Source organism: Anser brachyrhynchus (genome assembly GCF_964034855.1).
Source record: "Anser brachyrhynchus genome assembly, chromosome: 6".
Lineage (NCBI taxonomy): Eukaryota > Metazoa > Chordata > Aves > Anseriformes > Anatidae > Anser > Anser brachyrhynchus.
This window is the reverse complement of record NC_137700.1, coordinates 26,412,100-26,431,597: the sequence shown is the minus strand read 5'-3', so window position 1 is coordinate 26,431,597 and position 19,498 is coordinate 26,412,100. Positions and strand designations below refer to the sequence as shown.

At 44.2% G+C, this 19,498-nt stretch overlaps 1 protein-coding gene across 1 annotated transcript in view; it reads right to left on the bottom strand.

Moving 5' to 3' along the window:
• The window catches only part of LOC308197073 (cardiac-enriched FHL2-interacting protein), a 114,743-nt gene that overhangs the window by 71,869 nt on the left and 23,376 nt on the right, over positions 1 to 19,498 (bottom strand). The gene's annotated exons all lie outside the window — the stretch shown is intronic.

Sequence of the window (19,498 nt, the reverse complement as noted above, 5' to 3'; positions counted from 1 at the left end):
AAAGTGATATATTGGAATAATTTCCCTGGATTCCCTAGGTGTCTGTTACCCAGTTCTGTAACACTCCAGTTCATTAGCGGCATTTGCAAACAGATAAACTAAAGCAGTAATGTGATACTTGCAAGTAATTGTGTATATGTACATGTGTAAGTGAATAAACCATCTTGTAAGGTATCTGTTAATTGATTTGCTTCTTTTAGTACCATTTTAATTAACACTTGGAACAGAAGAGAGCATGTGGTCAGGGAGGGAAGCTATTACCTTCCCTTATTTGTGTGAATAAATGTTTCTTTTGCATCATTTCAGTACACTACAGGAAATAAAGATGAAAATAAACAAAATAAAACAACAACAAAAAAGAGTAAGTTGCAAGCAGTAGAGGAGAAACGCCTGGAGAATTATGATTAATAATCTTGATCAGGCAAAGGCCCTGGGCTGGAAATTAAGAGTTCCTAAAACCTTTTGGGGTGTGCTTGGCTCCCTGAGCAGAGGAAAAGGATGGGCAACACAGAGACAAAAAGCTGGAGCAAGCGGTCCCAGCGCTGCTACCTTTAGCAGCTGTCCCTGCTGCGAGGGGCCGTGGTGTCCAGAGCCACCAGTGCCCCATGACGCCTGACTGTCCCACCGCACAGCTCCAGCAGCCAGGCTGGCTCTGCACAGACAGATCATGCTGCCATGACCGTTTTGCCACCCCACTTTGCCACCCCTCTGTTTGGAAATAATCAGTGAAGGAAAACTAGATAAAAGGAGAGCATTTTGGAGGCATCCAGTCAAAAGACAAAATACATTGTTAGCTCCGTTAATGCTTGATCAAGGGTACAGCCCAGGCACTGCATGACCAGCATCCATGGGATCTCTGCTCTCACCTGTTTGTCTGTCCAGCACAGGCTCCTCCTGCCCCTGCTGAACACCCTGAGCTCTCCCAGAGCTCAGTGGCATCTCCTGAATGGGTAACAGCAGGAAGGTCTTCAGGGGCAGGGTTTGGACACATGTCCCAGTTATGTCATGCTGGGCCTGTGGTCTCCTCATAGCAGATGCACAGCAGCATAATGATGCTTTTGAATTGAGTTATTCAGAAGAGGAGATGGTCATAGACACAAGGAGTGAGCTAAGAGGTACATACACAGCATGCATTTCTAAAGAGACAGCCATGCAGCGCTGCCTTTAGTTACAACGCATGTGCCACAGCAAGAAGGATCACCTAGGGCAAGTCCTGCTGTCAACTGCATCAGTGCAAATGGGGACGAACTGCAGGAGTCACACAGTTTGGTGCAGCTCGCTCACATGGTAATTAATCAGGCCAGACTCCACTGAGCTCTGTGGAGCTGCATGAGTAGAAAAGACATGCCTGTGGGAAGAGTCCTGACATAAATCTGCTCTGGGCGATGTAAGAGAAGAGCCTCATTCAGTCCTCCCAAACAGAAGAGAAGGGAAATTTCTTAATAGTCAAAAGCTGCAACCTGAGTTTGCTTGGTCTCTCTCATGCCTGTAAGTGAAAAATCAGGTTGTTTTCATCAAGTATTATTTTTTTTTTGTTTGTTTTAACTACACCTAATCAAAAAAAAAAAAAGATAAAGATAATTAAAAATGCTTTGACTAACCAAACAAAAAAATGGGAAAACAGAAGCAAAGGAAAGAACCTACCTAACAAACTTGATTAAAAAAAAAAGTGTTTATACTCACCTACAAACAGAAATAGAAATGAAGTGTTAATTAAAGAAAGGGCAAAGAAGTATAACACTCTACGACGGCATAGACCAGGTCTGAAATACCAAGTGTCTGTTAATGCAGAAGAAACAAAAAGGACCTATAGAGGCTCTAGACTTTTGAAAGCCACACTCAGTACATCCAAGGAATATTAGGACAGCCAACCTAAAAGTTTGTCATCTCCAACAGCCGCTTTGCCACAGTGGCTAATAACAAATGTCTGCACCATGTCTAAGAGCACTGCAGACATGTGCCACTAATTTCTTAGAAGATACCAGGGGCCTCCAGCACACTTCTGCTTAGCATCACTAAGTTTACTATCTTCTGATGTACTTTCCTTCCATAGACAGAAGTAGTGGATTCTGGAGATACTGTATATTTACGTAATAAAAAACCCACAGTGCCCTCCCTGTCACTACATCGATAAATTGCATGGTCCCTATTCCCCGAGTATGAAAGCAATTCCCATACTCCTAAGAAGAAATGATCACACTTCATAGAGAGGGGAAATGAGACATGGAGGAGCCAAAGTGCTGTGCCAAAGGCCAATGCAGCCTCAGCAGAACAGAGCATACAGACAACTTTTTCCAAGTCCAACGTGGGTGACCTAATTATTATTATGAGACCATCATTCTTCTTTCCTGCTGCCTCCAACAAAAATGCTGCTTTTGGAATGGTAAGGTGTTAAGTATTTCACCTTATTGAATATATATGGTCTTGAATCTCATATTTCAGGCTTTAGGCCCTATAAGTTCCCTGTGCTTTCAGTCACAGCTCTATCAATTACTGACAGCAAAGTCAGTGAAACTGCTCCGGGGTTGAACACTGCATGGAACAAAAATAAGCCCAAATGCTTCACAGGCAAACTGAAGCAGTACACAGGACCTGTCTTCTGCATTCAGTTCAAAAAATAGGGAAAATAGGGTCCCTCCTATAATCCATGCAACGCTCCCTGGAGGTCAGCAATGTTTCATTTGCATCCCTCCCACTGCTGCTAACGGCAGACTGTCCTCAGGCAGGGAATCCTTACGGCATTTCACTTTATAGATCAGATTCCACTCATTGCTAACAGAAATCTTTCTGAGTCAATAGGCAATTAAAATAATTACCTTTAATCATATTCTTCAATTACTCCACAGTACCGAGGGAAGACTCGCAGGACTGGGACCAGATGCAAAGATATTCTGTTGTGATTAAAACTGGCTGAGATGTGCCAATGGCTATAAAACAGTGACTATTCAGCCCTTTGGGGGACCCTCCGTACTTTTTAAGCTGCCTCACATTTAAGTCATTAGAGCAGCACAAGGGAATGAAGGGAAACCTGGGGAGAGTGCACAAGGGCTCCTGCAGGGAGCCCTCCAAAAGAGGTGCCACCTTGAAATGAATATAAAACACAAAACAGCTACTAAGAAGGAAAGGCTGCTGCATGTTCGCAGGACAAGCAGTTCTACCAGCATAGGGCAAAGCAATTGTGAAGGCCGGGCAGGCTGGCTGGTGAATCCTTCCCCCACACGCCAGCCATCTCCAGCAGCTTGCTGCCTCTGGGACCTCACTGTCCCTACCCAGGCCTCTTTGTGGGAGACTACTGGTGTCTTTGTCCTGGGGATAGGGGCAGGTCGGCACAGCAGTCAAGGGGCTTGGCCAGGGGATGCCAGGGGAACTGGATTTTTTTTGATAAGCAAACTGATGACAGAAAGGAGAAATAAATATAAAAGAGACCAGACTGATGCTGGGAAGAGGGAAAAAGTGATTGCACAGGAACAGACAGGATACGTGAACTTACAATCACCTCAAGACAATGCTTTAACAGGTTCAGGAACAACAGAGCGTGCTGCCAACAGTCATTTTTTAACTCAGAGTTTTGCACTGGCTGATACTTTACTCGAGACACTAGGTCTTCAAAGTATGTGGCTGTGGCAACCCCCATTTTAACTTAAAATATACCTTGCTTTTGAGGCTGTAGAGAGTAGTTGGAAGCTCTGATCACTGCTGCATCACACACGCTCAGAAACCAGGAGATCAATAATAATAATAGTTTAAAACAAAACAAAACAAAACAAAACAAAAACCTGTCAAGATTATTTGGGGCCTGATTACAAACTTTTGAATTCTCAGGGTTACAAACACAAGCTCAGTAAATGGCAGGCCCATACCTGCTTGCTACCAGAGAGGCAGTCCCCTCCCAGTGACACATACCAAGCCTAAGTAGTTACTATCATCTACCCCTGCTTCTCCTCTCAAAATTGCTCCAAGATGAGGTGAAAGAAAAGCCCAGTGCATATTGCTCGGAATTAGAGGTGTACAGTAAATGAAATGTATACATTTGTGTTTAAATATAAATATTTCCTGTATGTCCATCTATGAGGCAGTCCCAACAATAATGTTTGCCCAGCCCCATTCTCTTTCCCCCCACTCTGCTGAGACCTCTCTTAAACTTACCCGACAAGATCACTGCCTCAGTCCTGCATCCACTGCCCAGAAATGATTCCCAAGGTCAGTTTCCCTGAATACTATCATCCATATATGAAAGCAGCATATTAATAAATAATTTATATCTAACTCGTAATTTGTAACATTTTCCAAATAATGTTTATGAGTCAAAAATTCAAATCTAGTTCCTGTTAAATACCATGATCTACACATGCAAGAAGGTGCAAATGGAAGCCCACTTGATATAACACTGACAAAACAAATAAACCCTTAAATCAGTTCTAGCACCTACCAGGCTTTTCAAGCAGGATGATAAAAGAAGACAATATTGTACATAGAGTTCAAACATTAAGATCAACATTTGACATCCTTGCCCTATGCTGTTCATGAATGGGACTGAAAGACTGTCAGATCACAGATGCTCATTAACTTTGGGGAAAGGCTTTAAATCCAGGTCTAAATGAGGAATATAACTTTTTGCACTAAAAAAAAAAAAATCTCTTTATAGGATCATAAATAAACCTGTGTGCCTTTCCCACTGGGATGAGCAGCACTTTGTTTCTACTGAAAAAATGCTTGTGAAGAACTGACTTGATGACTTCAGTATCCAAATGTCTGCCCGGACAGGCCAACCCAGGCCAGGCTGAGAGCCTGCAGCTCAGTGCACCAGTGCACATCCCACCTTGGCTCCTCTCTTCTCAGTGTTGGAGTCTGAGCCACAACAGCGCCGTGGCCCAACAACATGCACAAAACCTGAGCAGTCTCAGAGCTGTGGTGAAGCCTTCTCCCATAGAAGCATAGATTCATACAGTGCAGTCACCAGCAGTCCCTTAGGCAGGTTTTGTTGAAAGGTTTAGACATGCTTCGCTTTCAGATCTTGTCACAGCTACAGCCGGTTTCAACTTTTCAACTGTTTGTTGAGAGCAAGATGACTGGACCTTCTGTGTGAGCCATAAATGACTTCCCCCCATTACTAAGGAAAAATAAAAACCTCATCTCATGGACTTGATTATTCATGAAGTAAAAAAAGGTCATTGGCCTGGAGGAATGTGGCTTTTCAGGCATCTTTCGCGGGGAGGTGATGCTATGGATCTGGAACAGAGAGGAACAAAGGGTGGCTGCTGCTGCTGCTGCATGGTTTGTCCCCAGCAGGACCAAGGAAACCACCTATGGGTCAGGGTGAAGCCAGAAGTGGTACCAGGCTCAGACCAAGCAACAGCTGCTAGTTCTCTGCTCCCAAGCCTTCCTACTGACTTATTTATTATCTCCTCCTGCGTAATTTGTCATAATCTCTGACTCGTCAGGCCAATTAATCATGCTTCAGAAAAAATGAGATTTCTCACAAGGAGATTATCTGTCTCTGACAAACAAGGGATAATTCAATTAGCTTCCTTTTCTAAACATTTATTAACCGGTTTTGGTAAATTAGTCCTTTTTGTAATTTAACTATAATTTAGGAAGATTTAATATGTCATTAGGCACACCAAATTCTGTGTTAATATAACATTATGGCTGAGATTTTAATTGCCCCAGAGTCAGGAACTATATACATAAATGGCCTCATTCCCACATGGAAGCAGCTGATAGGAAGTACACAGGGCTCTACAGAAATTCTCCTTAAAATCCCTTCTTCCGTGAGTTGAGCACATGCTTAAGGACTCTGGAGAACAGGATGTTTTCTCTGGCCAAAGAGAAAACTGGGTAAAAACTCAGCCAGAAAGAGAAATATTTGCATATTTGTTTGCAAAGCTTCTACATACTACAGATTTTCACATTATACGTGGATTTACCTCCCCTCACAGTTCCTATTTCCCATAGTGCAGTTCCCTAGGAAAATCCTAGTATCTAGCCGTAGTAGCTGATAGTGGCCTGTCAGCTGAGAATGTGTTTTCCATTTCAGTTTGGAGGAAAACCTAAAAAGGGGTTATGCTGGTGAGTCCTTTTGGACACTGCCAGTTGATACTAATGTTGTGGCATTAAAGAAGTTGATGCTACTGAGGGTAAAAACTAGCCTCTTTCATAGAATCACAGAATATCCCAAGTTGGCAGGGACCCACAGGGATCATTGAGTCCAACTGGCTCCACTCATGCTGGGGGAAATCATAAGCAAATCAAAGCAATTGAGTTGCATGGATGTTAAAAGGCGTAACAGAAGCAGATTCAGTGTTAAAGCAATGTTAATTACTTTATCATAGCAGGGTCATACAGACTTTGTCCAAAGTTAAAGTGAAGAGTCAGCTGAGGCTGATGCATCCCTACACATTGCTGGCTGCAGCCTGACTCTAGCGTGGATTGGGAGCATCATAACTGGGTACTGGAGCAGCTGAACTCAGGGTATTTCCTGGTACGCCCACTGGTAATCTGCCCATGGCAGATCCTTCTAGACTTCATGTTTGAAAGCAAGGACACACTATGAAATGCTGGGATTTCTAGAATCTGTTCTTTCAGAGAATTATGGAGCTCCAGCCAAGGCAGCTTCCTCCCACCAGCTTTTGACTAGATTGGCCAGTTCCTAGCAAAACATTCCTGTAACTTCCATGAAGTCAAGCAGGGAGAAAAAAGCTCTTCTTAGTCCTCTATACAGAGTGGATCTTGTGTCTAAGATGACACAAAACCCTGTTTGAAGCTTTTTCCAGGGCTGTTGTGTTCTCTAGATCACTCTTTACAAATTACTCGACACCTAAGAGTAGATACAGCTTTATTTAGCTAAAACATCAATGAAGCACAGAAACAAATCTTTTGGGAACCAGAGCCATTGGTTCTGCTGCCCTGCGTACACTTGACATACACATCTCCCAGCACACACAGTAGGAAAATGGCCACAATTTAAGACAAGGCAGTTCAGCCTGTCAGGCTGGCCTAGCCAATTCATGCCAATTCTGTGGTAAACCACATATAAGAAGAGATTTTTTATCGCAGGCAGCTGCCTTTTTGACTCCCCAGCTGGATGACTGGTATTCATTTACATCTGAGGTGACCAAGAAAAGCCTCGGAGCAGCATGATCTGATTCTCTACCTGTCTGGAAAACACTCATTGCTAGCATAAGGGAATGTACACCTCTGGCAAAGAGCCAGATGTTGTAACCACTCTGCCATCACGGCCTCATTTAGGGAAAATAAAAACTTTCCTTAATTTTATTTTATGGTTAGGATACTCCAGGAGTTATTAGATGTCATGCTGTTCACTAGTTTAAAGCCATAAATTTGTATTTGAAATAAATTGTGTAAAACTGAGGCTTTTTCATGAGTTATTTCAAGTGGTAACAGGAGGCGTGATTCTGCACTCAGCTATACCAACAAAAACTGGGAGCAACTTGATGGAATTACTGCAGGAAAGAGCAGTACGGACAGAAGGAGAGCACAGCCCATGTATTTTTTAATTTAAAGAATTCCTATATTTAACTACAACCCCAAACTCAATAATTATTACCACTGAGGGATCTATTAGGCAAGGATTGCTCTGGAGAAAGCCCAGCTGACCTCAGTGGGAATTTTGCCTGAATAAACTTCCCATTGGAGCATGCAATACTACTCATATGCTCCCACTCATGAGCATTAGCAGAACCCAGACCTGTATCTGAAAAGTATTTCATTAACTCTCAAAGGTGTCATTAGCAGCAGGGGTGAAGCTTTAAAACTCTTGGGACAGATTCCCTCTGTCCCTTTTTGGCCTGTGCAGTGTTCATTAACACTCTGCAAGCAGCTGGAGGAATGCAGGGCTCTGTCCTGCAGGGTGCATTAAGTCCCTTTAATTTGTCTCCTCATCAGTGCCATTGTAGGGCATGGAAAAGAGGGGTAGAAAGGTAAGTCCCATGGGGAAAAAGGAGTGTTCACAGCACTTGTGGAGCTGTGCTGGTATGAGATGCACAGAAGGAAATGTTCAGCTTGACAAAGGTTCATGCAGAGAAATGCTGACAAGTTTGGACATCACGTTTACAATCTGTCAGACTGACAGACTTGGCTTTATCTCAGGACAAAGTACAGTATTGGGGAAGAATCAAACTAGAAAACTATTCTGCAGGAATACAGAAAGGAGTGAGTAAACTCTCTTCCAGTGAAAAAAGAAAACTTGGAGAAGACCTTCACAGTCTCTACGGCTACAAACAATGCGTGCTATCAGAAGGATACTGGGCAGAACATCAATTTATTCCTGATAGAAGTTGGATCTGAACTGGAGGTTTTTTAATAGTTTTCAATTAAGATAGCCAAGATGCTCACAACAGAAATGGATTGCAGAAACTTACGGAGTACTGCAGTCCATGGAACATACAACCAAGATTTTTTAATGCAGGGGAACAACATGGATAAAATGCAAAAAGTGTTTGCAACTGGCCTAAGACTTGAAAGTTGGACATTTTTTTTTCTGGAGCGGGGAGGAAGGGAATTGACTAACCAAGTCCCTGATAAGAGACCAGTTCTCCATCGGCATTTAAGACACACAGACACATAGTCAGAGAGACTAACGAAAGATCCAGAAATAAACTCTGGCAAAACGTCTGGAATCTGCCAAGCAAAGGAAGTCACCCAGACTCGACTGAAGCTTACAGAGTGCAGACTGCTCTGATACAGCGACCATGACAGGACATTAAAAACACCGTAAGTAAAGAAATCAACAGGGCCCATCCATGGAGCTCCAAGTCCAACACATCAGTACGTGACTCAGCACACAAGCCATAACCATGCTCAAAGCTTAAAAAGATGCAAAAGCCATAATTTTTGATGAGTTTGCAAGCAAAGTCTGGCAAGTTCAGTAATGGCAACACCAACACTGATACTTCTGTGGACGTCTGGACAGCATGGCTACAAACTGATTTGGCTGCCAGCTGTGGGATGCTTACTAATTTTGTCTCTGATGCACAAGGCAATATGCCAGAAATGGTTGTATTTGCACTACAGTAACAATAAAATAAGTCAAAGTCAAGGCCCCAGTAAAGAACCATATGAATTAGATGTATTGACAGTTAACAAGATAGAAATGATGGTTTTCTGAGGCTTGGTGAAGAAGGAAAATCTTATTGATGATCTTAATGTGGCAAGTGTGATCAAGACAGAACATTCATTGGAAAATCAAAACAACTAAGGAAGACTTTATGTGCTGAGCAGAGCTGAAAGAACATGGTGCTTCAAGGCACAAGCCCCCAGGAAAGCTACTTCCAGCTTCTCTGGGAACACAGGGCAGAAGGACCAGCCCAGTTGCTGAACATCTGTCTGGTTGCTGCAGAGGGGAAAACACACACACAACTCCTGGAAAGCCAGAAAGCCCCTAACAATACATGCTGGTGTAACAGAAATCACAGTATGGCTCAGGGTATTATCATTTTTACATTTAAATGTTAAAAGTACTTTTGCACATTTTATTAATCCACAGAATGTGCAGCATTTAAAAATGGAAATATCATAGCTAGAAAGAACTACAGATGTTAGTAATTAGTGGCACATTACTCACATTTCATCGTAAAACATATGGGTATTATTTTAATTATAATGACTAATAGAACATATGCCTTTTATATATAATGTTTTCAGTGACTCAGTTCTTTAAGTATGGTTTTAATTTCATTTACTTTCCTAAGCTCAGTGTTGGAGAGGCAAAGTATAGTTGTTACATGCTAACTGATCAAAAAAAACCAACAAACCAGAGAAAGTCTCTGTGTATTATTGGAAACCTGTGTTTTGATGGTACGCGTTTGCAACTGGTAAGTGGAATGTTATGATCTCCAGCTTCACTAAAATTACTTCTTCTTAATGATAATATTTCCTTACCCTGGGGATATACCACATACAATTATGGAACATTTTGGAGCTTTCATTGTGTGCCGTGACTTTTAAAAGATAGTATCCCACTTCCCTTTTTTTCCCCCTACAATCTCTTTATTTAGAGCAATGTTCAAATGTACTCCTTTTTGAAAATTACTTGCATATGCCATAGCCCCTATTATGGTTATTTAGTGGTGGTCATTTTACAGTCCAGCTAGCTTTTTTTTTCACTCAAATTGTTGGCTGCCTTTGCACGGACAGTCAGAGAGGAGTCTATATAAAAATAATAAAATAAAATAAAAATAAAATAAAATAAAATAAAATAAAATAATAAAATATAAAATAGGACTTCAAGAGCAGAATTACTGGCAGACATTCAACAGCTACTAATAACCTACATGTGCCACCCAGGCAGAATTTAGGTACTTTCACCCACATTTCCTCTTTAATATTTGAGGTTCCCTAGGTTCAGATACTGACTTCCATAAAAGATTGGCATGATGTCTGTTGTGAATCCCAGCGAAGGCGCCAAGTCCTGCCTGTTTCCATTTGTGTCTGCATGGCCACGCAGGCGTACACACACTTTTGAGCACCTCCATTAGCTCCGTGAAGTCAACCCCAAGCACAGGACACCCAGATTACCCCCTCCAGCAATAACCTTCCCAGCTGCAAGGCCTTTCCTCAACGTCCGTTGCAGACAACAAACATTCCGATAAAATTGCTGCTCCAAGTAAAAGCATTGATTTTGAAATATAATCCCACAGACCCTTCAAATGCTACAGAGAGGTATTGACTATGCTTACCAAGTAATCCTTCCTCTGACCAAGGGAATATTAATTTGGAGAGCCTGAAGTGCTTCACCTGAAAGTGATAGGTTGAACTTGGCAGCACAAGTTTCACCCTCTGATACCCTCCCTCTTCCATTTTCTCCTGCCAGATCCCCAAAATAAAAAGAGGATGAAGTATTGTCATGGGCCATCTTCTCAAGGATATAGCAAAGCACTGTGGTGGCAAATCAGTAAATGGCACCCATCTGTCCCAGTTGCTGTCCCGAAACTCCCAAAGCATGAGGAGAAGCCCCCATCCTGCTGCAACCCCTAACAGGCAGCAGAGATGCAAAGCCATGGATAACTGGCCTAACAGGATAAGCTGGCATGTGTCAGCTCTGCTGCTGCTCTCAGCACTGCTGTTGTAGCCTTTGCTGGCAATTTCCCAAAGTTTTTAATTTCTGAACTTTTTGTAATTTCACGTTTTAAAGCTGTATCGCCTCTGTCACTGCACTCAGCCATTGCTTATGGTACTTTCCATCAGCAATCTCCATCATAACCCTCGACTCCTACTATTAATAACTTTTGACAGACTTTAACCATCAGTGCAAAAATGTTCTATGCATGGGCTCTCCACCAGGAGTTGTTTTCTTTTTTCTTTTTTTCTTTTTTCTTTAAAAAGAACTGAGCAAATATTAGTCATCTGTTTGAACAACGGGGAGCTTTGCCAACATCTGACTTTAAATCAGCACAATAAACTTCTAATCTTCATAGGTGAAAAAAAAAATCATTTGTGAAATCATAGGTGGAAAAAGTCATTTCCAGGGAACAATCTGGAGTTCAGAGCTTTCTTAACCAAGTCGTAGAGAAACATTCATATAGGTTTTCTGTCATTTAGAAAGTGCAGAGGAAAGCCCCTTTTTGTACTTGCTCAGAGGAATTTTGCGGATGCTCACTTGTAATTCTGCCCACGTTCCTGCTGCCCTGCACAGACTATTGTTCCACGTAGCCATGGAGCCCGCAAACCAGGCAGGACACAGCCAAAAGGGAGCTGGCTGTTGCTTCCCCACATCAAAATCACTACATCGACTGGGTTGGGATCTCCCCTCATCCACCAAACGGTGCAGGTAATGTGGTGCCTGTCTAAGGCCCACTGCTGAGGCAGTTGTCCTCTCCCTGCTTCAGGAGGTATGCGAGGAACTTTTGCCTATTGCTTTGTCATATATGGAGAGGAATGCAGAAAAAAAAGGATTAGTTTCTTTTAAGAGAGCAGAAATACAAGCTAACTCAGTGATATGGCAGCCCTGCATCTTATCCATGTGGCTCCAACACTGCTAAGAAAAACGTCTATGTTTGGTTAAGGGACGTATCCAAGCATACGGTATGTACGGTATGCAAGATGTGGCTTCTCTCATATTCTCTGCAAAGAATCATTTAACAAATAGCACCTGAACTTCTGTACTTTGAAAAAGAACATATAAAGCAATTCTTTTGCTGCTTATTTTTACCTTTAAGGGAAAGAGGGTGAAGAACACACAACATTCAGCAACTGACAACTATGTGAAGAAGATGCCTTTAACTTGCTGCAGGACCAACTTTTATTTCACTTAAAGGCAGGCAGTATACATCCATATCTACAACATGCAAGAGACTATACCTTAAAATTTTCAATACTTGAAGGACTTGAAAGTCAATAATTTTGTTTATTCACAGCTGTGCCAAAAATTCTTCAGAGAGATCATCCTAGGAACACAAATGAGGTAACTGTTTGAGCAGTTCATAGACCTGTTGGATATTTGGATGGATATTTATTATTTCTCTGCTCAGCAGGAAACATAACAACTCATCTCATCCACAACTCCTCCTGAAGCTCAGAGGTCCATGTTTGACCACTACTCAACCCTAGATAGCATGCAAAATTTGACTGGAGCTTGTGGCTTGAACTATCTCTGGTAAAGCTCTTTACTGGGAGATTTCTTTAAGAAACAGTAGGTTTTTACTTCTGTTTAAAAGTGTAGAGAATCAGTTCTAAAGTTAGCGGCTGCCAAAGTGTAGCAACACCATTCCTGACAACAGAGCAAAAGGAGAGCACATCTTCCAGGGACATTCCTGAGGTTAGGGAAAGATTCCCTGCTTTTCTGACAACAAGCTCTGTGCTGTGGGTATGTGTGTGGGTACTTTGTTTCCAGCCTGGAATGTTTTTAAAAATGCAAAACAGAAAGATGCAGGATTTATTATCCAAATCTAATAAAAGCAGAAGCACAAGAAAGTCTTGGGGAACATGGTAGAAAATAGAGATAAGAAAGCAAGATGCTATCTATGCCTGAATAGGGCAAAGTAGGTCAGAAGCATTGTTATTCCTTGGGATGTGAAAAGCTTAAATAACTTTTCTATGAAATGTTCAAGGATTTAGTATTTCTACTATGGGAGAAAAAATACAGAGAGCACAAAACAATAACAACGAAGAAAAGGCTAGGAGAGTTCTTCAGATCTCATTTAGTCCAACATCCTTCTGAAAAGCTGGCTGGCTATTCTTAAACAACTTATGACAGATATTTGTGCAATCTATACCTAAAACCTCCCATAAGGAGGGCCCCTAAGCTCCCTATTCCAGCCCTTGATTAACCTTGTGGTTAGAAAGCATTTTCTGTTATCTTATTTTGCTTTCTGCAATTTAGATCTGTAGTTTCTCATTCTACTGTCAGTGGACATGGATAGTTGTTTGTTCCCTCTTTTTGCAAAAGCCCCAGAATACCTGAAGATTTATTACACCTCCTAATACTCAGCTATCCCAGCTTTGCAGTGTTTCCTCACAGGCCACGTTTGCTAGAGCTGTGACCTTCCTTGCTGAGCTCTCCAGTTGGTGCATATGTTTTTTTCCAGTTTGTAGTTGCTTTCCAGCTGTGACCTTCAGGTCTTTCCAAGGTGAGTTAGCAACTTCTGAAGTGCCAATAATAGTTTGGTTCCACTAGCTAGACAACAGAGTTAATAAGAGCTTCACAGACAATTTTCCAGACTTATTGAAAAAGGCAGATTCTGAATGTGTCATAGCTCTGTAGGTAGGGGGAATAATAGCTAATCCATACAATGCATAGGAGGAAAAAAAAAAAGTATCAGAAGCAATACTTGAGAAGTTTTGGTTCATATCACAACTATTCTTCACCTTAATTCCCCTTCATCCAAAACCTGCATTTCACAACCATTCATTTCCCTGCTGGACACTACCTCCATCTTCCTCCTCAATGCATGGTGGGGTATGGCCTGGCCAGAAACAGCAGGCACAGGCAAGGGGAGCATTTCTTGTGATACTTCTGGCCTGAGCAGAAGCAGGCTGGAGAAGGAATTCATGTGGAGGCCTTTGTTCTTAAGACCCATCCAGGATAAATTTTCTAATTTGTGCAATTTGCTGCGCAGAAGTTTGAAAGTTTAAGACAATAAATCCAAACATAACCAGACAAATGGTGGACACATACATTGAACCTTCTGATAGGAGGTTCACATACATAGGAGGACACATACATAGAACCTTCTGTTTTTGTCAGTGTGACTTTTCATACGAACCACGTGGCACCAGTTGACAGCAATGGCTGTTTGAGAATCCCCATGTGGGTTCAGTGACTCTTTCATGATCTGCTTCACCCCAGGAAGCTTTCCCTCTACAATGCTTTATTCCTGTCAGGGCCACAGCCAGTATCACCCTGAGCCACCCTGAACAGGGAGGAGGGGTACGCTGGCAAACTTCATCTTGCTTGATGTTAGCATAACATCTTGCCGAGAAAGCAAGTGCTGTAAATCATATGAAGCTGGAAAAGTCCCCTAGGAACACAGTATTGTTTGCTTGCCCTGCTCGTACTACTCTTCTCTAAGCATTTGCTAACAGCCACAGCCAGGAAGAGGGCACTGAGCTGGAAGGATCACTGCGCTGTCCCAAGAGAGCAATTCTGACACTCTTCCACGTGACAAAGAGGCCACAGGATGTCTCAGAGTGATGATCCAAAGACAAGTTATGAACACAAAGCTTTAAATACACTGCCAGCACAGGCCGTGCAGAAAGCACACCCCAGACCCCACGAGGCAGGAGACCTCACAGATAAGCCATGTCGCTGCAGGCTTCAGGAGGCGGTTGTGCTGCCCCAGGCTCAGTCACAACCCTGGGGAGGCAGATCAGCAGAAATGGGCCAGCACAGTGCAATGACAGGGCAGCTCTCACTGGCCATGCAGTGCTGGAGTCTGTACCCCCTCAAAGCCAGGCAGGCTGGGATGAGCAGGCTCCCAGCGAGCAGCTCAGGGCAAAGCAGTCAGGAATGTTTTAGCTGGGACATGCGCCTAATGAGAATATGGAGCCAGAACATATTACTGTACTGAAAAGGCTTTGAAATCCATCTTAGCGTGACATTTGCTCACCTACTGCCAGAAATAAGGACAGCTAAAAGCTACATTTTAATATATTTGGAGAACAGAGCTGGAAATGTAATAGACTTTTTAACAAGCCTTAAATGACGCTCTTATCTACAGTTATATGAAGCTGAGGCTATACCTTTGCGCATGATGATGCACAGTAAGACACAATAAGACTTAAACAGATTTCAACATCTTGCACACATCTAAGGAAGCAGAAAATACAAAGGATGTCTCACATTACAGAGGCTCTTAACACTTGCGAAACATCCCAAAGTCTCATGTTTGGGGGGATTAGTAATGCCCTGCAAATTGGAATGACCAAACTTGAAGCAGGAGCTAAGAAAAACATAATAAATCCCCTTTCCTCTTATGCAGTCCCAAACATAATCATAAAAGTAGTAACAAAAGGAAGTTCCCTGGAGACTAAATAATGTGCTCTCATTGGAATGGAAAGAAAATGGAAAAAATGCTTGTTGCAGCATCAAATTTTAAGGATGGGATTTCACCTGTCCAGGAAACATCCCACAAAAAAATCAGATCCTACCCAGGTATATCACTATCATTCGTAACTCTGAAAAAAAAAAAAAAAAAAAAAAGGAATAGACACAGGAGCTCTTACAGTAGTGCCTGTCCTGTTGTTGAAGAGCTGGTTCCCATAAGCCAGTCCACAAAGTAGCTAGGGGAAAATACAGGAGTAGAATTTTTAATCCCAAACCACGTTATTCAGCAGCTCTGGACTGTTACAATTCAAAGATAATTTTGCCCATTAAAGGGATGGGAAAGTCTGGATACAGATCCAAACTCCATCCATGCTTGGCAACACTGAATCAGTCTGGATTTTATCCATCTCTAATCACTGAACATTCATTTACAACTAAGATTGCACGGGCCATGGGAGCTACCTGCTGCTGGATCCTTAGCAGAGCTGGCTATAATCGTCTCCGCTGTAAGGTTCAGGCAGGCAGGCAGCATCTTTGCAGGAGGTGTGGGAGGGTTAGAGGCTGCAGCTGCCCCGATCGGTCCAGGTGCAGAGGAGAAGTCCAGAGAGACAGAGTTTATCACTAGCAAACTTCATCCATCACTCAGCAGAAGCACAACTCCCCTCAGCAATCGCATATGAAAGCCAGCAGTCAGCCCACCCCAGTCCACCTGCACTGACATTTCTCTCAGTGCTACAGCACAGCTGAAACAACCCCGCGTTGTGGCAGATGTTACTACGTCCCTGTATGCACTGAAGTACACGCACACAGCTGGTCTGGCCCCCTGAGACGTGTGATTCCTCGAACACAACCCCAGGGAGCAGGGGCTCCAGGCTCTGCGGGAAAAGGCAGCTGAGCTGTGTCAGCTGCACCGAAGTGCTGAGCAGGCACTTTCCAGCTCCGAGCAGACCCGTTCTGACAGGAAACCAGGACACGTACGTGCTGCCAAAGCTGAGGAAGCCATATCCTGCGGGGCAGAGGCTCAGCTCGCCTGCATCAGCACACGTCCAGCAGAGCGAGGGGAGGTGCATGGGCTGACAGCCCTGCGGGTGAGAGAGAAGGGGAATTGGGATTTCTGATGTGCAGACCAACTGTGACCCTACCAGGTGGGAGGCATGGACAAGCTGGAATAAACATTTTGCAAAAGCAGGAGCATCTCAGCTGTTACAAATGGGTTTTACAGATTCACAGATTCACAGATTTCTCTAGGTTGGAAGAGACCTCAAGATCATCGAGTCCAACCTCCGACCTAACACTAAGTACTCCACTAAACCATATCCCTAAGCTCTACATCTAAACGTCTTTTAAAGACCTCCAGGGATGGTGACTCCACCACCTCCCTGGGCAGCCCGTTCCAATGCTTAATAACCCTTTCGGTAAAGAAGTACTTCCTAACATCCAACCTAAAACTCCCCTGTCGCAACTTTAGCCCATTCCCCCTCGTCCTGTCACTAGGCACGTGGGAGAATAGACCAACCCCCACCTCTCTACAGCCTCCTTTCAGGTAACTGTAGAGAGCGATGAGGTCGCCCCTGAGCCTCCTCTTCTCCAGGCTGAACAAGCCCAGCTCCCTCAGCCGCTCCTCGTAAGACTTGTTCTCCAGACCCCTCACAAGCTTGGTCGCCCTTCTCTGGACTCGCTCGAGCACGTCCATGTCCTTCCTGTAGCGAGGGGCCCAAAACTGAACACAGTACTCGAGGTGCGGCCTCACCAGAGCCGAGTACAGGGGCACAATCACTTCCCTCGACCTGCTGGCCACACTGCTTCTTATACAGGCCAGGATGCCGTTGGCCCTCTTGGCCACCTGAGCACACTGCTGGCTCATATTCAGCCGACTATCCACCAATACTGCCAGGTCCTTCTCGGCCAGGCAGCTTTCCAGCCACTCATCTCCCAGCCTGTAGCTCTGCTTGGGGTTGTTGCAGCCCAGGTGCAGGACCCGGCACTTGGCCTTGTTGAACTTCATGCAGTTGACCTCAGCCCATCGCTCCAGCCTATCTAGATCCTCCTGCAGAGCCTTCCTGCCCTCGAGCAGATCGACACACGCACTTAGCTTGGTGTCATCTGCAAACTTACTGAGGGTGCACTGGACGCCCTCATCCAGATCATCAATAAAGATATTAAAGAGGACCGGCCCCAGTACCGAGCCCTGGGGGACTCCACTAGTGACCGGCCTCCAACCAGATTTGACTCCATTCACCACAACTCTCTGGGCCCGGCCATCCAGCCAGTTTCTAACCCAGCGAAGCGTACGCCAGTCCAAGCCCCGAGCAGCCAGTTTCTCGAGGAGAATGTTGTGGGGAACGGTGTCAAAAGCCTTACTGAGGTCAAGGTAGACCACGTCCACAGCCTTTCCCTCATCCACCAAGCGCGTCACTTGGTCATAGAAGGAGATCAGGTTCGTCAAGCAGGACCTGCCTTTCATAAACCCATGCTGACTGGGCCTGATCGCCTGCTTGCCCTGCAAGTGCCGCGTGATGACCCTCAAGATAATCTGCTCCATGAGCTTCCCCGGCACTGAGGTCAAACTGACAGGCCTATAGTTCCCCGGGTCTGCCCTCCGGCCCTTCTTATAGATGGGCGTCACATTGGCTAGCCGCCAGTCAACCGGGACCTCCCCCGATAGCCAGGACTGCCGATAAATGATGGAAAGCGGCTCGGCCAGCTCCTCCGCCAGTTCTCTCAGTACCCTTGGGTGGATCCCATCCGGCCCCATCGACTTGCGCACATCCAAGCTCCGTAGTAGGTCGCCAACCATTTCCTCATGGATAGCGAAGGCCACATCCTGCTCCCCATCCCCTTCCACCAGCTCAGGGCACTGGGTGTCCGGAGAACAACCGGTATTGCCGCTAAAGACTGAGGCAAAGGCGGCATTAAGCACCTCAGCCTTTTCCTCATCCTTAGTAACTAAGGGTTGAAGGGGTGAAAGGTTTTAAGAGTGAAAGAATGCAAACCATATCATTGCAACCTTTCATCCAGGTTGCCAAAATATTTCCAGTCCCGTCAGCAGCCCTTCCCAATCCAGGCCAAATAAGTTTACGGATCACCCAGCTGCAGTCCAGGAGTTGGGACCCATTTGCATAAAATCATCCAAGAAGCCTGCAGTACATCTGAGAAGATGAGAGGCAACAGTTTGTGTTTCTCCACTGCTCAGTAGCCTGACTAGTGCTGTCTGGCCCGTGAGTATATCCCAAAACATTGGTAAAGATAGGTTACATGCTGCATTGCCTAGCAAATGCGGCTGGAGATCCAGCTTAGTGTCAAGAGAGAGGCCCAAGCACAGGAGCTCATGGGTCCTGTTCCTAGCTGTGCAACGGAGAGCTCTCCTTTGGTAAAGAACACACAAGGTCAGCATTACCTGAGCTCATTTGTATCATGACAAGTACAAAAGAATTTCAGCCTAAACCACTTCTAAAAGTACTTTCTGAAATTTAAAAGAAACACTCCTGTGAGAATAAAGAGCACTTCTCATGCTCTTTCGTTAACAAAGGTGTTTCAGTGGGGGAGAAACCAACTAAATGATTCTATGCAAAACAGCAAACCCACAACACAGGGAAATGTCAAAGGCACAGAGATCACAAGCTGCAGAATAGAAACAACATGTGGCAGTAAGCTGGCAGGCACACAAGGCTGGAGAAGCCCAGGTGGGCCTCTGACGTCTTCTATCTATTTTCTGTCATGCGCAAATACCTCTTAGGAAGCCTTCTCCCCAGCTGATTGATCCAGCTCTGCCCCAGAGCTCATTAGGGTGATGCAACTGAAGGAACTGTTAGTGCCACCAGTAACCGGAGTAGTTGCAAAGACACAAATACTGATACCGATTCTCATAGTGCACCATTAAGCTATCCAGGGCCCAGGCACTCACATGAGAGCTTAGGCAGTCCTTATTGATCAGAATTTTGTATGCACCCTTAAAAGATTAGTAGACTGAAGGAATCTATGCGAGACATGGCATGC